Source organism: Poecilia latipinna, unplaced genomic scaffold (genome assembly GCF_001443285.1).
Source record: "Poecilia latipinna isolate Pla-1442-1.1 unplaced genomic scaffold, P_latipinna-1.0 Scaffold1027, whole genome shotgun sequence".
In the NCBI taxonomy this organism is placed as follows: domain Eukaryota; kingdom Metazoa; phylum Chordata; class Actinopteri; order Cyprinodontiformes; family Poeciliidae; genus Poecilia; species Poecilia latipinna.
Genome location: NW_015113643.1, coordinates 273,729 through 289,142, shown reverse-complemented (window position 1 = coordinate 289,142; position 15,414 = coordinate 273,729).

Genomic DNA, 15,414 nt, shown 5'->3' with positions numbered 1-15,414 from the left:
ATGAGTAACTACATATTCACTCACTTATTCCATGCTGGAGGTATACAAACTACTGAAGTGCAACCAGACAAACAATTAACACGTGAATAAGTGCAGTGTCACTTGACTTACACTGGATTCACTGTTTTTCAAAATCTCCTAACAGTGAAAAGGAAGCGAAATAATGAAACTGTTGATGCAGATTGACCTGCATACCCGCTTTCAGGTGTGTCTGCATCAGGTTGCGGATCTGTGCTGCTCTGCAAAGTATCACTGATGCCAGATGACCTGCTCTCTACAAAGCCACTATTGTCTTGAAAACCTGCACCTTGCCAGCAGTTCTATAAAATTACTACCACTCAGACTTGATGCAAGTTCTCAAAGCTACGCTGAGGATGACCAGAAATCACACTCCATCCCCCACAGTTTCAACAAAAAAATCCTTTCTTCCCCAACAATGGCTGCAGCAGATGTAAGTCTGGTTTGTTCGTCAGAGGGACAGGAAACTGAAGTTGCAGTAGCATCAGCACCAGCAGGACCTCTTGTGGGTCTAAGATTACACTGGATCACAAGCTGCACTTCACTATCGCTCTTAGGAGATTGGCTTTAATGAATGGAAAAAGGCATGGTTTATAGGGAAGCTGGGGAAAAAACAGATGGACCGATGAAAGAAGAGGGTCTTTTAAGACTCTAACTGACCACACCAGGAAAAACACTTAGCTGAAATGTTGAATTGTGCTTCGAGCTGGAAACTTCTGCCATGAATCAGCTCAACATTTAACAAAAGAGAATATGTAAAGCTTAATGAAACTTGTACCATCTTTAAATTTCATTCAACTAACTAATTTAGACAAAACATACTGGCATCAGCAGGCTACACTTACCCAAATCATGCTTCAAGCATTAGGAATTACTGATTTATCTTAAACAAGCTCATGTGACTAGTCTGATCATTCACAAGTAAACTTTTTGGCAGAGGCAGGATAATCACCACTTTAGCAGCTTTCTACTGGTAAAACACTTCTCATAGGAACAAAATGCCGCGATCACTACCAGTTCCACTCCAGTCAGGAATAGACTAATCAAATAACCCCAATGGACCTGTCCACATTTTATAAATTCAATATACCAGAGCCCAAGGCAAGGATTGTTTCTACAAAAAGGAGCTTTTACACTCAATTGAAGACACTCACAGGGGAATGCTGTCCGACCACACACATGACAAGAGGGACTTCAGTGGGGAGAACGTCTGGCCCGGCTCAGATGTAACGTCGAACTAATTCACGTACAGGCTTGATGTGTCGCTTACAAAATAAAATAAAGATGAGATGAACTGAAGAGTGTGTTAAATTTGAGGAAAACATAAATGTTTTCCTCAAATTTATCCTGTATGGAAAAGGGGCAAGAAGAAGTCTATTGTTGAAAGAAAGAAAGAAATAAAAAGGCCCTGCTTGCAAGAGACAGAGCAAGCATGTGGCAGAAGGTGCTCTGAATGGATGTAACCAAAACTAAACTTTATGATTTACATACTGCTATGTGCAGTGGAAAGCTAGCACTGGTGAAGAAGATGGATGGAGATATATACAGGATAATCCAGGAAGAAAAACAGAGGCTGCAAAATACTTAAGATAGAGATGCACATTCAGCAGAACAGCAGAATGGGCCTAATGGCCCGTTCCAACCTCACAAAATTGACCTAGTTAAAGTTCAGACCTAAATCAAACTGTCTGTCTACATAAAGCCCCAATGAAATGCATTGACGTTTGTAGTCATGACAGAATAGAAAAGGATATTTTGTTCACATGAAAATTATCACTACAACAGCAGAGTTGTACAAATAGCTTTAAAATACCAGCAATACAAAAGAAAGTAAAGTGGAGTGTTAAATGTTTTGACAATTATTTCTTAGATGCTTGTTTTTTTACTAACTAAGAAATCTGCTTCAAACTCTTCATATGTTATCGATTGATTGAAAAACACTCAGGAGGCCTACTGCAATTCACAGACGGAGAGCAAATAAACAACAAAGTCATACTGACTGAAGGTGGGTGGATTGAGTTACACCAGATTTTAAAGGTATAATCTTCACCATGGTTCTTTCTGTTGCGGAAGACAGCAAAAAGGGAGCCACACCAGCCATTTTGTTGTTTCTTCAAACACCCTACGATATTTATTTCCTTGTCATGAGCTGAAAAAAATGCCCCGTTTATTAAACACACAAGATAAGTGCAAACAGGTACAAAAAGATCTGATTTGACAATAACAAGTAGAAGTGTAGGATTATGTTTTGAACTTGAGTTCTTCTGTTTTAGATGCTTGGGAACATCTGTAAAGTATGTTGGATTTTCCTAGAAGCAGACTCAAACCGGGTGTGACTGCAACCCATAAGTTGTAAAAATCCATCTCAGATTTAGAAATACTCTCAAAATCAAGCTCTACCCTATTTGCAAAGCAGAACTCTCTCAAAATATAACCATATTAAACAAATGCTATAAGAATTCACTTCTCATCTATGATAAAATAGAAATTATATATAAACAGTTTGCTACCAGGTGCAAACCCAAAAATACACTGAGCTGCATTTCAGCTCCTACCATTTTTAATGCACACCAATATTTCTTCGGTTCTCTGTTAAGGAACCGTATAGCAAGATTTACAACATGCAACATGGAGGAGGTTTAACATCAAACTGGACACTGAGGATATTTGCCACATGGAAACATCTGTCCTGCCCCAGAACAGCAATAAACCAAATAGTGCAACATGTCTGTCGGTACAGCTGCTCATTATTCACCTCATCTGGTCTTAATAAAATTCCTAATTTATTATTTATGGTGGGAGACATGTTGCTGCTTGAGATATAAGCTGTCTTCCCACAAGTAAGACAGAGAGGACTGTCCTTTTTGCTCACAAATATGCTTACAATGGTTATGGTTAACAAGTATATAAATACATATATGACATGCATTGATTGGAGCAAAGACGCTCATGTGTGTTGCTGGAACTGAAACGTGCTCATCCACTCATTGGGACAAACAGCACAGAGACGATGTGAGCGTTGGACCATTATGATTCATGAGAATAGGAAGTTACAGTCATTAGGTAGTAAAGTGATACTACTGGTCACTTTCTCCCCTCACATCTGGCCTTCATGAAGTCTGATTCACTTAGACCAACTACAATTATATAAAACATATAGACAAAACATAAAAAATAGCTAAGTACTAGACAAAACCCTGCTGCTTCAGGGCCATCAGAGAACAGAATTTCAAGTAAACATGTAAATCAAATTTACCTTTAACAATAAACTAAAGGTAGCTATTTGCATACATTTTATCTAATCAATGTTTCTGAGGAGAAGTTATGTAAGATTAACAGTTATAATATATATTTTTTTTCTGATCTGGTTTGACCTAAATGTTAAGAAGAAACAAAACTTTTGAAGTCGTCTGTGATTAAGGCATAAAAGAAGTAAAACATAAAAAAACTATTCTAAGCAAGTTAACCAATAACTAAAGCGAGCATGTGTAGTTCTCTTCAACTGAAGAGTAAATAAAGTAAAGGAGATGAAAAGTTTGACTTTAGCATCTGCAAAGCTGATGAGCTGAACTTTCCCTTAAAACCTCTATTTCACCAGGTAAGTTAGTTGAGGTTTATACTGTAGAAGAAAAGAATATCACTCTTTAAGAGATATGGCTTTTTTAATTGTTTCAAAACTGGATGAAGTACTTAAGAAAAAAAAAATTATATATATATATATATATATATATATATATATATATATACACACACACATATAGTGGCCAACTTTTAAAATATCAGTTTCCTTGTTTATACATTTATATTCAATTATTCACAATTATTTTCTATTCAACTAATTGTTCAGAATCGCAACATTTTATCTAGAAAATATGATTTTCCTTAAAACAATGTCATACAGTTTAAAGAAAGAGTGGAAAAGTCCAAAAATATTGCTCAACCAACATCATTTCCCATCATCGTCTTCATCACCACCACCATCGTCATCATCAGTCTAGTTCAAAATTTCACACTTGGATCCTGACAGATGGTCACTTCCTCAATTATTCAATTAACCAATTAATAATAGCCTCTGCTAATCACACTTTCAATTGTCATGGCGGTTACTAGGTTGTACTTTCACTGAAGGCTCAAATCTAGCTTTACAACAGGTCACAGGGTGAACAGCGGGGACTGTGAGAAACTTTTCTCCCATGCAGGATCAAGTTTCCGCGCAGCTCCGTCTCCGTCTCACTCAAATTTAAGAAAAAGCAGGACAGGCAAACAGGGAAGCGAAAGCCCCGCTGGCGTTCTGCCTTTTGAAACCCATTGTCCAAGCATACCTTTCTTTTCCGCCAGAACACAGGAGCCAAAGCAGAGCAGAGAGGTGAGGCTGATCCACCGCAGAAAACGGGCTGCCATGGTGTTTTCGAAGCGCGGTGTCATTCCATGTCAACAGGACGCGATATCCCGACTGGATATAAACAAACACCTTAATTTAATCTAATTCCCGTGTCGATGTGTGGAAGAGTGTTCCTTCTCCGAGAAAGTCCAACTTTGACAGCTCCTCCTCCTCCTCTTCAGATATCTCCAGCAGTAGTCTGCCTTCAGCCTACGAGGGCAAACCTCAAACTGCTGCGACGTCAGCAGCAGGAGGAAGGACAGATGCGCCCCTCAGGTATACACGCACACAGAGGAGAAATCCAGGACAAAAATCTGTTCACTGCGCTGACGCTGCACGCTTTGCACACCGCAAAGACGCAGATGATCGGATCTAGATGTATATTTAAGGTGAAAACTTCGAGGTTTTTCAACTTCGATAAACCTCCTGCAATGAAACCCTAGCAGTTGCACTGAGTACGTTTTTATGGCCGCTTTCCTCTGGTGGTTGAACGCAAAGGCACAGCAAAGAGAAGCAAACCCATTTAACAGTCTTTCAACAAATGTTATAATCTTCATTTTAGCTTAGGTTGTTAAAAGCAGATGCAAAAGCAAAAAACTTTTTAACTATAGAACTTAAAAAAAGACATGTTTTATCTTTGAAAATAAAGAAGTTAATTTGTATCTGTATGTTAACAGCCTCAGCTATTGCTTTAACATCTTTGTAAAGCATATTATGTTTGCATACGGTCTGAAACGTAAAAATGTAACTTGTATGTCAGTTAAAAATTTTATTATTTTGATTGAGCATAGCTAAATTTTATGCTCAGTCACTAAAAGAAGATAAGTCAGACTACAAGTTTTGCCCCATTCCACGTGGGCTGACAGTGTGTCCTATGAGTTTGTTTTTATGTGTTTTTTGTGATATAGAGCACTTTGAAATGCCTTGTCAATGAAAGATGCTATACAAATAAAATTTAATTAACTGATTTGGCTCGGTGTGACTGACAGCAAACAGAACCTCTCTATTCTCATTTGCAAGCAGGGAGATATGGGTGTTTGTCCTCTCTTATACCGTATAAAAATAACAATACTGATCCAAAGTAAAAGCCATACACACTAGTACTGAAATAATCACAAAACAGAAACAACAGTAAAGCATTAAAATGACCACCAAAAGTCCATTTATCAAGAATGCTTAAAAGTGCTGAATACAAATAAAAATGGATGAAATTATTTCTCTAACATATAAAAACATTTAGGGAAAAGATTCAAACAAAGAAGTAAAGTGATTTTTTTGATGAACTGTCAATAATTCTGATTCTGTGCTGCATAAAAGGGAAGAGGAGCAGCTGAATGCTCTGTCCCTTGTTTCTTTAACGTACTTCTGGGAAGCTTTGGCTGGACCTGGGCTGGTAAAAATCTGACCTGATCTGCTAAATATATAAGCACTCTGTCTCCAAATAGATGTTCCTGATTGCTGTGACCTCTTTCAGGAGGGTAATACATCCTGCTTCAAAACAAAACAGGACTCAGGTAGGGTTGGAGCAGCACTGATGTAAAAACAAATTCGCCCAATCTCAGTCCAGTTGATCATCTGCGAGTTGTACTGGACATCTTCCTGGCAGACACTACAACTTTTTGAGTCTAACAGAGTCCGCACCTCGATAGGTCAAGACTTTTATGGCTGCAAAAGGGAGAAACAGCATCGTATTAGGCATTTTTCATGAGTAATCTGTGTAAATCTTTAAAAAGAATATTTTTTTTTTCTGTAAGATGTAACTTACTTAATGGTATTTTTTATTTTTTTTAACATGCCCCTTTATCAAGATTCAATAATGTTCAAAACTGTTTTCCATCCAATCTATTGTTCACATTGTGTTGTTACAGCACTGAAATCCAAATAAAATATAACCCAAAGTTTGTGGTTGTAATTTTATGACATCTGAAAAAGTTCTCTGATGTTCTTCGGTGTCTTGGTAATTTTACTTAACCTTTACTTGACAGATGCAATTTATAGGAGCTTTCAGTGTAAACATCATACTTTAAAAAAAAAAAAAAATCTGGCACTATTATGGCTGCATGGTCACTACAGTTGTATTGAATCATTCTAAATAAATAAACACTGACATCCCTGCAGCTTTTTTTTTTTTTTTGGTGAACGTCTATGAAAAGAAAAGTGTCCATGGTGATGATTCACTCAGAATGTCATAATTCACATGGAAGGTTTTATGAAATTTGGGCCTGATAAAGGAGACAATGTTTAGATTCTAATATTATTTTATTGGTATATATATCTATATTAAATATGTGTGGAAGCTGAATGAAAGTCATAAATAGCAGCAGGGAACAGGGGCGGAACACAAAATGTCTAAATTGCTGACAAATCTTCAATCTTACCGGATCTGAATCTAATTGGACACCAAAGCTCCTAAAATGTGTTTGTTTGTCGTAACCATATTGGGCTCTATGGGGACAGCAGGGATGGAAATCATTTCTCACTGTGGTGTTTATTTCATTATTGAAGCCTAATGCTTCTGCAAACTGTCCTTGGCTGTGCTGTTGGAGGAAGAGGTTATAGTGTTGAGTGAAATTATGGCCATTCTGCTCCAGAAGAAATTGCTTAATGTGAGGCTAACGTTTCACATGTGGCAGCACCGTAAGATTTGTGTCTACACAGTGGATGTGATGCAACCATCAGTTTGAGGGCTTTAACTGCTAAACAGACAAATGCTGATGTGATTAGTGAAACTGAGAAGTGAAGTATTTACTGAGGGAACCAACTAGAGTTACTTTCCACAAAAATCTACATCAGGTTGTGGTACCTTTCTGTAGAAAGGATTTTCTGAACACATCGTTTGCTTTTTCAGATACCTTGGGGAAAAAAGAAAAGTTTGTTATGTACTCTGTCTTGTGTATTCATGGCAAAAGAACATTTTCAGCCGTTACTGTTATTCATTTAAAAGTCATAGCATATAAGTATACTGCTCAAAAAAATAAAGGGAACATTTCACTTTAATTTTGTGTGTGGCTCCAAATCCAGGCCTCCATTGGTTAATAAATTTGATTTCCATTGATGATTTTTGTGTGATTTTGTTGTCAGCACATTCAACTTTGTACAGAACAAAGTATTCAATGAGAATATTTCATTCATTCAGATCTAGGATGTGTTATTTGAGTGTTCCCTTTATTTTTTTGAGCAGTTGTATTTTGGGAACAGAGGTACTCAAGTAAGACTAGCACTACTTCAACATATTCACAAGAAAAAGTAAACATAGTTAACTTCTGGTTTAATATTTAAAACGATGATCTCAAACAGATACACAACACAAAGTTTTGTGCAAGTTCTGGTGTTTTAAAAATGATTTGCTACTCATCTCTGCTTGGGGCTACATGATGCAGTTTAATAGGAAGTGATAATCATGAAGCAGAAGCGAAACTATACATCACAATTTATTTATTTTTTGTTAGAATATCTGCAAAAATACCTGAAGACCAGTCAAGATGGAACGATGGTAACAGTGAACATATGTATTTTAAATATCTTCCATTTGCCATTGAATGTATGTCTAGGCTCTGACTGGGACATTCTAACATGAATATTCTTTCATCTAGAACTTCCCATTGAAGCTGTGGGTGGAAGTTTATGGTTATCATCTTGCTGGAATATGAACTGCCACAATAGTTTTAAGTCTTTAATAAATAAATGCATCCTGAAGAAAAGTAAGTCCATAACATGACGGTGTCACCCCCATTTATGTGGTTCATGTTCATTTTCAATGTTAGTTTTTTATTTTTTTTTTTACCAAATATTACCTTTTGTAAATGTGCCATGTTGAAAACTGAACCGTTTCATTTAGATCTAATCTGATGTTAGCACCTTTTTTCCTTTTGCTGTGTCTCTGGCATGGCTTGTGGCTAAATGTAAATCAAACTATTTACTGCTTTATTTCAACAATGACTTTCAGCACAACTAATGAATGCCATTGTTCTAACTATCTGTTACCCATTAATCCGTCCTTGTGGTAATGTGCATGCACACGTTGATGCTACATCACACACTGCTTTCTCAGCAGATTTCTTATCAATTTTGACTTGGATCACTAAAAAGCGTCGGCTCCAAAGCGGCTCTTCAGATTTATTTATTTATTTTTTTGTTCCTTAATTTATTATCCAACAGGAAAATGTGGCAAAATGAATAAGATCAGCTCATAGTCAGAAATCACTACATTCAACAGTTCTTTTTCAGGGTCAGCGTAAAGTGAAACGTGCAATTTGAGTTTTAAAATACCTGATGAGTTTGTCATTTGGCCTTTGATGGTCACGTTTACAGATTTAACTGCGGAAAATTGATGGAACACGAGCCTTTAATTCAGAAATCTTCCCACTTTGTCTGAAACTTGTGTTTGTATTGAACCAGCAATCAGAAAACGTGCTTCTGTTACATGACAGGTTGCTGCTCCAGTGTAATGGGCTTTAAATTTTTTCCATGTGTTGCTTTTCTTCTCTGAAAAACACACCAGCAATAAATCTCAGGCTCTAAAAGGAGTGAAGGGATTATTTAAATCCACAAGGAGGCGTCCTGAACTGTTTCACACTGAAGGCTGTACATGAAAGAGAATTACACCCAACCATAGTCATTGTTTTAGTATAATGTAGAAAAAATGTGACATTAGTTGCACACAGAAAATGTAAATTTTAACACTATTTGTGATTTTTGGTGTTATAAAAATATAATAATCACTTTGTTTGCTTATATTCTGTATTATTCAGTGGACTAAGAGACTGCTATGATTTTTTTCCCCTCCATGTATGGAAAGCGCTGTGCCGCCATGACGCTGTGACATAATACAGGATAACAGCCGACAGCTGACAGAAAGTTCCTAGGGCGTGTAGCCACACTGAACTGTTGTCTTGCATATTAAAACACAATTCGATCACGATGTTGTTTCATGCAATCACGGCTATTTTAAGTTGAATTTTTTGTTTCAAAACACATTAGAGAAAATTGAAAAGTGGTGGAAAATTCTGTTTTTATTTTGCTATTTCACAACTAGATGGTTCATAGAAATGGAAAATCCAACATGTGTGGCCTTGTGCAATTTCGTCACGCGACTTAATTTCTTCTGGACGACAATGGAGAGATCTGCTGGAGCTGCAGGTTGGAGGTCACAGAGGTAACATTCACACTTGAATCCATCAACTCTTATTTGCAGGTTTTCAGCTGAACTGACCTCTACATTGACAGGTCCCAGTCGATGAAGAGGGGATCGACTGGGACCTGTCCTTCAGTGTTTAAGTTTGTTTTTAACCCATTTTCTCTCCTAGACTAAGCAACAGGCAGAGCTTTTGTTGCAAATAACTTTTTTTTTCTCATGTATAAAGCCATCAAAGGAGCTTCTACTACAACTAACTCTCTTTTCTTCTATAGAAACTCTCCTGGAGCAGCTCTTTTTCTTTTTCTTCCTCTCTTTACTCTGTCCTTTCAAATCCCCGGGGGGTAGTGATAGATGGCCTTTCATACAGAGCCAACTTCTGCTTCTGCTGTAGGGTTCTTCCTGTTAAAGGGAAGATTATTCCTCTCCACTGTCACTATATGCATCCTAAATAAGAGGCATTGGTTTAGCTTACTTAACTGAAGTAAGCGAAGACTTCTTCCTTTCGGTCCTGCACTGAACAGCTTCTTTCTTCTCAGTTGGATTTTTATTTTCCATTATAAATGTTGATGAAAATAATTCATCTGAGTTCCTGTTTCTCTTTTTTTATTTGTATCTGAGCAGTGGGAGAGTTCCATCCATCCATCCATCCATCCATCCATCCATCCATCCATCCATCCATCCATCCATCCATCCAACCAACCAACCAACCAACCAACCAACCAACCAACCAACCAACCAACCAACCTGGCTCCCTTCCATTCCTGGTAATTGTTTCCCCTGTCTTATACTATTTCATTCTTAAAATCACCCCTGTATTTAAAATATTTTTTAAAAGGTAGGGTATTCTAATAAAAAGATTAGTGCATACAACTGCGATAGCTTTTCATTTTAAACTGGTAGAATATTCTAATGAAGGAAGTGATATTTTTTGTGGTTTTATCGTGTATATAAATTGTTCCAATGATATGCTAGGGATAACTCCTAAGCTCCGGTCTCGTAACCCGCCATAGTTTTCGGTTTGTAAGCATGACGGTAGAAGTTTTAGACTGGTAGCACCGACATATAGACATAGCTATCTATCCGTGCTACGGTAGGAAAGTCTGATGAGGTAGCACAGATAGTCAGAACACCGTGCTCATAGATTTGCTCACCTGTGCTGTAGATCTCTGCAGCTCCTTCAGAATGTCTCTGACGAAAACTCTTTTTCTTTATGAAATCAAATGTGTGAGAACTTTATGGAGCATCTCTATTTATACTGACATGATATTACGCACAGGTGGACTGTAGTTATAAATTGTGTGGCTTCTGGGCACAGTTTATTGTAGAAGATTTCATTTAGAATGGAATTCAAAAGCATGCCACATTTCTCCAATTTTTATTTGTAAAAAGACCTAAAAACGGTAAAATTTTCCTCTAACGTACAGCTATGAACGATCTGTGATCTGTATTATCTGGTAAAACCAGTGGTGGTAAAATGTAAGTGTGCAGTGTGGTAAAATGTAAAAAACATTCAAGGCACAGATAAGACTCGTTAAAGCAGCAAGGGGATGAGAAAGGAAAAGACACAATGAATGTCATTACCTTGGCATCTTACTAGTGAAAAATTTCCAAACCTCTGGCAAAGGCCTCCTTATGAAATGGTTTACACCAATTAAGAAAGAAGTTGCCGTTATTTCAATGTTTTTTTGTTTTTTTTTCAGTTCCTGCTGCAAGAAGCTGAGATTTCTGCACTACTGACATGAGCAAAAACACCAAACAACCAGAGTAATGGTCAGACCGTTCAAGAAACACAACACAGTAAAAAACATTTAAATAAGGATGAAAATGCTGGGAAGCAATACAAGACATATCATCTTTTGGAAAAATAAACACATGTCCCATCTCATAATACTCACACATTTCCCATCTTTTTATACTGTATAAGCGCCGTGTGGATGATCCCGGAACGTTATAAATTAGCTGCATGAGGTTAATAGCTCATATTATATATGACGTTCCCCTAAGAATAACCATTAGAGCCGAGCTGTAAATGGCGCCCGTCCCTGTTAACACTTCTGGGGATAATATTTAGACAAGGACTCCTATTAAATGGTTGAGTGTGACAGAATAGCTGTGCAACTGAAGGATATGGGATGATGGCTGGTTATCCTGAAGGTATGCTGTCAGAGGGTCATGAAAAAACCAAGGGGACCCGACAACATCCCAGAATATATGAAAACACCACCATCTAGGACGCAGTCATTTGTAATTTATTTATTATTATTTATTTATTTATTTATTTACGCTCTTTCACATACAGTAGGTGGTCGGGATGAGAATACGCTGGGGAAGCAAGAAAAAAAAAAAAAAACATCTGGGATCATATGAGATAGTCACTGTCACCACTCAGTTCTGATTGCTGCTTCCTCTCATAAACATCTCTCGAGTTGTGTTTTAGACAATAACCAAAATGTTAAACAACAAGCAATTAAAATAAAAATAAAAAAAACATGAGGTGACTGAGGCCTGCAGAGCTTTAGATCTTGTCTTTGGTTTGTTTGTGACCTTCTTCGGACTACTCTTCGAATAAGGCTAGCAGCTCTGGGGAGGTTCAACACTGTTCCATGTTTTGTGAATGATAGCTCTCACTGTGGTTTGCAGGAGCCTAAAAAAAACTTTATAAATGACTGTGACACCTTTCCAGGGTAACAGATGTCAACCTGTTCCTTAATTTCTTAACTCTGTTTTTTATTTGAGATATTTTAGCCTACTTCACTTTGTCAGAGAGATTCTGTATATGTTACTTCTTCATTCATCAGATCTGAGAATAATAAAATATCTACTTTTTTGACTGTAAATGTCAAAATATACCTGAAGGAAACATAATGATTGGATGTTGTATGTTTTTTTTTTTTTTTTCTCAACAAGCCAAAAATAATTAAAAAAAAGCTAAATTAGATTAAATTAGCTACACCATCCCACACACGTCTTTTGTTTTTGATCTCTTATGATGGCGGAATTGGGAACACATTGAAATTATACTGTCATGGCAATCCGAGAATATTTCTATTAGATTTAAACAAATCCACCACATGTCTAATAAAATATTCTGGGTCTTGTTTTCAACACTATGGTGGAAAAGCCTCAAGCATTTGTTGGAAACTGTCTGGCACCCATTAATTAGTTTTAATTACGGACGTCAGTGATGTTATCTTGCGCTTCACCATCTGGCTGCCCAGAGGCAAACCTAAAGCTGCTAAACCTAAACAAAATCTTAACTGTAAACCTTTAATTAGTGACCCTGATTACACCATCCCACACATGTCCATTGTTTTTGATCTCTTATGAGGAACAATATAACTTGTACTCAGGTTGGATCATTCTGCATTTTTCTTTCTTTTTTAGCTTTACCATCCAGGGCCTCTGCTCTTTGGCTCCAAGCCATCTTCACTTGCCAAAGCATGCAGTTTCCATGGCGTCCCGACGGGTTACACAGTAAACACCTAAAAAAGTAAATGAATGAACTCGCTTTAATCCGATAGGCAACCCTTTCTCAACTTCTCAACCTGTCACATCCTGTTTCACAACCGAACACCTTGTTCTCAGCTTTGAGCAAGGTGAATGGGATCCTAACAGATCAGCGTGTTCAAGATTTACAGATTGAGAGTGGCATGATGGGAATGTAATCACAAAATGCACAATGCTCCCTATGTTTGTAGGCATTCATGGGGAAGATTTGTAAAACAACTTAAAATAAATTGCTTTATTGCAGTCATACTGAAGATTATCCAAGCTCTAATTAGAGTAGATTGGTTTATATTGCAAAATGATTATAATATATTGCTACAATGATAATTGAATGTAAAGGCCTCACTTACATACTGGCAACCCTGTAGTTGATACTTTGCCAATAGGACACAATTACCAATATGTTTGGATTATTATTCTGCTAAAAGAGCCAAAGATTATATTTTTTATTTTAGTTTTTCAGTCAGAAGATATGTATTTAAAAGGTCCTGGTATTTCAAAGAGTCAGTTATGCCAAGCTCTTGAGGCCTTTAGGGGGAAAAAAAGAAGCTAAAAGCACACCGATCTTCTCCCAGTTGATGGTTCTTGAGTGAATGGGTCCCTTTACAAACTCTTGATATAGAAAATTGATTGCCTCCTAATTTAACATTTAATCGATAGCTGCAAATTCAATAAAAGTCTGCATGATAAGTTATAGCACACTGGCATGTTTTTGGACCATGCTCATGTTGTCCACAACACAGTAAAGTACCTAATCCTCATTAAAGCTGCAGAATGTAACTTTTACAAAAATATGTTTTTCCAACATTTATTAAAAGTGTCATCATGTCATTGGCATGAGACAGGTAATTTGTGAAAAAAAAAAAAAAGAGCTCTTCAACTTCCTGCCAATGCTACTATTGCTGCCTGCAAAAATACTCCGCTCCCAGAAACAACCAAATGGAACCAGGAGGAGCCAATCATTCTCCTGTATGCGCTGCTTAATGTGCTAATGGTGGAGAAACAACTTACCTTTTCAGGAAAACATTATCAATTATCACCGTGACCATGCTAATTAGCCTTAGGATTGGTGACAGGCTATGTTGTGGTGAACCAGCTGTAGCTTAACAAAGAGCAAGCAGGAGTGGGCGAGCATGAGAGTGATTGACAGCACTAAGACCCTCCTCCTGACTTTGATTGGTTGTTTCTTTGGTAAAAATAGGATTGTTTTATTACTGAATAATAGCGAAAATGTTACTACAACATTGTGGTACAGCAAAAGAGGTACGGATTTATTTTGAAGCGTTTTATGAATTTTAACCAGAGGTGTTATTACGTGTAGAGGGTTTTGAATTGGAAGACTGTTGGAGAAGACTGCTTTCTTTTTCAGTAGTCAGCTGCTCTCTCTCTCTTCCACTTCCATTCAAGTTTTTGTTGGATGATGTGGGTGCCACTTCTGGAAGATCTGAGTCATTCGCATGGTTGAATGAAGGCGATCAGAAGCTTGATTAAACTGGCTGAAGAAGCTCATATTTCCCGCATGACTCTGAAAGACAAAGAATATAACAGTTTGCCAAATAAAAACAAACAAACAAAGAAAAACAAATTAAAAAACCCCCGAATTGAGTTACTTTCTGTTTTTGAAAAGTTTGCCACATCAGCAGGAATGACTGAAGAATGTGCTCAGGATATGCGGATAGGTTTTTCAGATTGATGATTCATGATAGTCCATGAGTTTTGCCGCACAACAAGCACCACTAACTTCTGTACTTGTTTCACTACATTTTAGCAATGATTAAAAAAGCAAACTTCTCTCCTTTTCACTGTTCTTCTTGGCTGTCATATCAAGTTAAAGTCTTACTTTCTCAGCTTACTTGTTCATGGGTGGACTGAGGCTGTGATTTATTCTGTAACCTAGTACCAAAGAGGATACAAAGTAAAATCTATTTTTTTTAAATTAAATAGTTATTTATTCATGACAAAATTGAAAATGCAAATAAAACAAGAAATGACTATGTTTTTGCAAATTATTGTAAAAATCTCAACGGTTCATTTAAAATACAATATAACTGAATGTTAAATTCAGTAGTTAAAGTTTAAAGTCATATGTGACGATTTAAAAAATATATATTTTTAAAATAAAATCTTGAATTATTCTGTTCTGTTCAGTTGTACTGTTGTGAAATACTGTCACTGTGACGCTTCGAAGGACATCTGACTAGTTAACTTCCACAGTAAGTCACCTTCAGAGCTCCATACACTGAGGGCTGAATCTGACAAGTGACAAAAAACTGCAGCATTTGACCATGAATTAATTATTAAATATATTTATTAATTGTTAATGTGTTGGCTAAATCAAGACAAGTTTATTGAGTTACATATTTGATGTAGA